The sequence below is a fragment of the Myotis daubentonii genome, chromosome Y (genome assembly GCF_963259705.1).
Source record: "Myotis daubentonii chromosome Y, mMyoDau2.1, whole genome shotgun sequence".
Lineage (NCBI taxonomy): Eukaryota > Metazoa > Chordata > Mammalia > Chiroptera > Vespertilionidae > Myotis > Myotis daubentonii.
Window position 1 is genome coordinate 4202201 of NC_081862.1, and position 5824 is coordinate 4208024.

The 5824-nt window shown below is 40.4% G+C and overlaps 1 pseudogene; it reads left to right on the forward strand.

The window, feature by feature from the left end:
• The first annotated feature begins 2525 nt into the window (after positions 1–2525).
• LOC132225633 (proton-activated chloride channel-like) lies at positions 2526–3707 on the forward strand (annotated as a pseudogene).
• The last annotated feature ends 2117 nt before the right edge of the window (positions 3708–5824 follow it).

Consider the following 5824-nt stretch of genomic DNA (forward strand, 5'->3'; position numbering starts at 1 on the left):
AATCAATTCTGTTTTTCTATGTATCCTAAATCATTTTACGGTATCTTAAGTCATTATATTTAACTTTGAATACTAAACAAATATTGGATAAATAAAACTTTATGCAGTGAATGCAGACTGTGAGATTTATGTATTTTAAATTTATCTTTATTGTGTGAAGAAATGATCTCTTGTGGTATTCAGTGAGAAAATATTTTCAAAAAAATTTAATATATGCAAAGTAAATGTATATAAACTATGTATATATTTGTGAATTCTGTATGTGTACTTTACCATTTCTCTTTCTTTTTTATGTTATTCTCGGTAATTCCACTTCAAAATTTTATACTACATTTATAGCAGTAAAATTGTACAAGCAGGATCTGTAAGCATTGTGTGTAGATTTGTATACTCATTCTTTCTCTTACCTGTTGAATACTTACTTTTTTTTCAATTACAGTGGCATCCAATATTATATTAGTGCCAGGTGTACAGCATAATGATTAGGCATTTATATAACTTACAAAGTGGTACCCACCTAGCACCATGCATATTTATTAGCATATTATTGACTATATTTCCTATGCTGTACTTTACAACCCTGTGACTATTTTGTAACCACCAATCTGAAATTCTCAACTATTTCACTTTTTGACAAGTTTCTTAATCTCTGTATTTCTAAAATAGGTGATATATAAATTTGTGTACTACAAATCTTAATAGACATGAAAATTATGAGTTAAAAATCTTTTAGACAACCAATCCTCAGTTCTCAAATGTCTACCAACTCAAACAATTTGGTTATTGGTCAAGTTGTTTATAAAATAAAACAACTTTGTTTTTGAAAGAAACTTTAGTTCTAGATTTGACAATCCTTTCATGCTGATACATTAGCATGACAAAAATCATCTGCCAGGCCACAAACAAAGGGGAGAATGTGAATTATTTTGCTGTCCTGGGAATATGTTCCTGTTTTTGTTTTGAGTGTGTGTGTATGTGTGTGATTTTTGCTTGATTTTTTTGCTGGTGAAGTGGATGACTCGCATAATTTTAAACAAAGAGGCCATCAATTGTGCTTATATTGCTAAGGCTCTGAAAGTGCTCAAAAAAGAAGATTGGAAAACTGCTGTTGATTTGGATAAATGAAAAGCAGTTAGGCAGTGACAGCATGTTGGAGGAAGAGATATCTGAAGAAATGTAGAGGCTGCACCCTGGAACTAATGCTGAAAGTGATTCATTTAAGGCTATTATGTGGTGGTTGCTAAATTGATGAAAAGAAGTAGTTGTTTATATATTAAACTAGAGGCCTAATGTACGAAATTTGTGCAACGAGTGGTGGCTTGCCTCAGCCCTCCCAGCTGTGGCGGCATTCAGAATGTCCTCTGGAAGGACATCAGGAAAGTCATCCTGCTGTCCAGTCTTATCAGAACATTATGCTTTTATTATTATAGAGACTAGGGACCTGGTGCACAAAATTCATGCACTGGGGAGGTAAGGGTCCCTCAGCCCAGCCTGCCCCCTCTCACATACTGGGAGCCCTCAGGAGATGTCCTACTGACGGGTTAGGCCCACTCCCTGCTCCCCTTGGGGAGTGGGCCTAAGCTGCAATCTGGCCTCCCTTTGTGGGAGGTGATCAGGGGAAGGCACCAGCCCCATCACTCCCTGCTGCAGCCACTGCCAGTCACTGCAACCACCAAGGTGTTTTCATCAACATGGACTCAAGTCCCGTTCACCATGAAAAAATGACAACTTTCTTTAGGCATTTTCAAGATTTGTCTTTCATAGGATATGACATTTCTTTATTATATTTTTATCCTCACCTGAGGATATGTTTCCATTTATTTTTAGAGAATGTGGAAGAGAAAGGGAAAGAGAGAAACATCAAAATGAAAGGAACACTTTGATTGGTTGCCTCCTGCATGAGCCCTGACCTGGGCCCCAGCCAGGGAAGAGCCTTCAACCTAGGTACATGCCCTTGGTCAGAATTGAACCCAGACCCTGTGGTAGGCAGGCCAAGGCTCTATCCACTGAGCCAAACAAGCTATGGCAGGATATGATATTTCTTAGCCCCTACAGCAGCAGACCTTTGTTTATTTCTCCAGGAGCGAGGTGGAAAACCCTACATCACCTCCTTGGATTCTTATTACCCAAGTCACTAAGAATACTACCAGTGGCATACAAGGAGCTTAGCCAATGAGCAGTCAGAAAAGGTATTGCCTCTGTAGTTCAACACCTTCATCCCCGGCTGGGCCCCTGCCCAGGCCTCTGGCTGGGGCAATCACCGGCTCTGCCTCCCGGGTGGCAACTGGCACTGCCCACTCCACTTTCCCAGTCAGTGATCTGTGGCCCAGATCCCGCAGGTGGCATCTGGTGCTGCCCACACCACCTGCAGTATGCAAATTTAGTGGCCATCTTTTTTGGATTAATTTGCATACTCATAATTTTTACTGCAGGGCAGTGCACCGTTGTCTGTACAGTGGGGCTCACAGTGTCTGCCAAGAGCTGGCTATGGAGTGGTGAGCCTTGGAGGCCAACTTGCTGAAGACATGCCAACGTGGTGTCCAGAGGTCTGCCGCTGGGGAGGTGGGATGTTGCACTTACTTCTGCGGGAGCAGTGCACCTTTGGAAGTGGAGGTTCCAGGATCTGCGGATCTGTGGGTGGGGCAGCAGGATTTTGGCTGGGGTGGCTGCTGGGTCATGGGCAGTGTCCAAGGCCTGTCTGGGTGGCAGTGCTGATGAGTTCCTAGAAGAGGCCTCTCTCCCCTTCATGATGGCCTGGAATGCGTCCAATTTACATTATTTATAATGGAAAAAAATTTGATATATTTTTTAACAAATCACTTCTCAAACAACCTTCCAGAATGAAGTAAGTGCCAGAACAGAGGTTCCACTGTACTGAGAACTACATTCTCCAGCCACAGTGGAAGCAAGGCCCATGATCTGGCAGGCGCTCTCCACGTCTTACCAGGATCTCATAGAGGAGTTGGATCAGATTGTTTAGAACTCAGAGCAACCAGAGCAGCACAGGAGAGACAGTTCAATGTTCAGAAATCTTACCAGCCCTTGACAGTGACTGTGCTTTCAGCACCATCCTCTTCAGCAAGGCCTCCCTGGAGAATGTCTTCTGGGCCCTGCTCATCGTCATCTACTTGCTACTCAGGGCTGTGGCCATCTTCCTGGCTTTCTCAAAATCAAGATCAACTGCACTAATCCTTTCTCCAACCACACACTAAAATCTGTCCTGATAGAGCGGGGCCATGGGAAATAAAGAAGAGGAAGCGAGTCTTCCCCCAGTTCTGCCCGAAGGAGAGTAGCAGAACTGAAGAGAGACTAGCTCCCCCTTCATCTCCATCATATCTCCTATTGTTCTCTTTCCAGGAGTTTCCTGCACAGCCCAGAGAGTGTGGAGTTTGAATAGGCCTGTGTGAGCACCTATTCCAGCTGGAAGTTTTTAGAGGGCTTCAAAACTGGGTCAAGATATACCTGGTGGAAACTAGGAAGGAAGTTGGGTAGGAATCAATGGAATTCCTTTAGGAGGCCAGTCACAGCCAGTCCTTGGAACACACTCACTCTTTTCTGTGGGTCCTTCTTGGCATTATGTAGAGCAGCAGTTTGTCAAACTGAGAGTGAAATGGATGATCAAAATTGGAAAGAGATCTATTAAAAAGGTGGTCAGGCAAAGAACCATTAAGTTGAAGTCACCTTGTTCAGAGAATTGCCCATGTTAATGGAAGTTTTCATCATTTCACTTTGATAAATTGAACTACTAGCCCACCTATACTTACTTGAGGAAATGGGCCCTGCTGGGAGGAACAGTGTAATGGAACAAATCCAATGGATAACCTGAAAGTTATTTAAGTGCTTCAATTATTAATGAACTTCTTTTTACTATGACATATGAATAGGGTTTGTAGAAGATGGAATTAGAAATATAGATGGAATCTGAAGGTTTGTTGAAGGTTTCTTATAAGTTCAGTTATAACAGGATATTGAGGCTCTGTTATTTACCTTGTTTTTTTTCCCCCCTGGTATGACTCTCCAGGTGTACAGTTCATGCTTTGAAACCTGCACACTTTACACAAAGACAAACATTCTATGTCTCTTGTATCATCTGCCATTTATATCACCCAATCTCTGACAACCTTATTTGTTAAATAAGAATTTTAAAGTTAATAAAATAATTGGTTTTCCTATGGAGTGAATAATCATGTATCTATCTGGATACAGTTTTTGTTAATGTAGCAAACAAGTTTGGAGTGGTTAACACACAAGGGCACTAGTATAAATGTGCATAGTATGTGCCTATTTAATGTATTTTGATGATTTCATTGAAAGGTAAATAAAAATTAGGTTACTACAAAAAATATATATATAGCACTAGCTGGTTTGGCTCAGTGGATAGAGGATTGCCCTGTGGACAGAAGTGTCCAGGTTTGATTCTGGTCAAGGGCACGTACCTTGATTGCATGCTGGATCCCCAGTGCGGGGCATGCAGGAGACAGCCAATCGGTGATTCCCTCTCGTCATTGATGTTTCTATTCCTCTCCCTTTCTCTCTGAAATCAATAAAAATATTTCTTAAAAATATAAATATATTTAAAACTTGATATTATACATATATAAATATATTAATATTTTAAATATTCTTGAATATTTTCTGTTGATCTTTAGTTGGTTTGTTATTTTTATTTTTATTTTTTTCAATTAAATCTTTATTGTTCAGATTATTACATTAGTTACTCTTTTTTCCCACCATAACTCCCCTCCACCCAGTTCCCACCCCACCCTCTGCCCTCACTCACCACCCACTGTCCTCATCCATAGGTGCACGATTATTGTCCAATCTCTTCCCTCACCCCCACACCTTCCCCCCCCCCGCAAGAATAGTCAGTCCATTCCCTTTCTATGTCCCTGATTCTATTACAATAACCAGTTCATACTGTTCATCAGATTATTTATTCACTTGATTTTTAGATTCACTTGTTGATAGATGTGTATTTGTTGTTCATAATTTGTATCTTTACCTTTTTCTTCTTCTTCCTCTTCTCAAAGGATACCTTTCAGCATTTCATATAATACTGGTTTGGTGGTGATGAACTCCTTTAGCTTTTTCTTATCTGTGAAGCTCTTTATCTGGCCTTCACTTCTGAATGATAGCTTTGCTGGATAAAGTAATCTTGGTTGTAGGTTCTTGGTATTCATCACTTTGAATATTTCTTGCCACTCTCTTCTGGCCTACAAAGTTTCTGTTGAGAAATCAGCTGACAGTCATATGGGTACTCCCTTGTAGGTAACTGAGTTTCTTTCTCTTGCTGCTTTTAGGATTCTCTCTTTGTCTTTTGCTCTTGGCATTTTAATTATGATGTGTCTTGGTGTGGTCCTCTTTGGATTCCTTTTGTTTGGGGTTCTCTGTGCTTCCTGGACTTGTAAGTCTATTTATTTCACCAGGTAGGGAAAGTTTTCTGTCATTATTTCTTCAAATAGGTTTTCAATATCTTGCTCTCTCTCATCTTCTGGCACCCCTATAATTCTGATGTTGGTATGCTTGAAGCTGTCCCAGAGGCTCCTTACACTATCTTCGTATTTTTGGATTCTTTTTTCATTTTGCTTTTCCGATTGGGTGTTTTTTGCTTCTTCGTATTTCAAATCTTTGACTTGATTCTTGCGACCCTCTGGTCTGCTATTGGGAGTCTGTATAATATTTGTTATTTCAGTCAGTGTATGCTTAATTTCTAGTTGATTCTTTATCATAACATTGAGGGTCTCATTAGATTTCTTGAGGATCTCACTACATTTACCGGCAGTCTCACCAGTCTTCTTGAAGATCTGACTACATTTATCGGCAG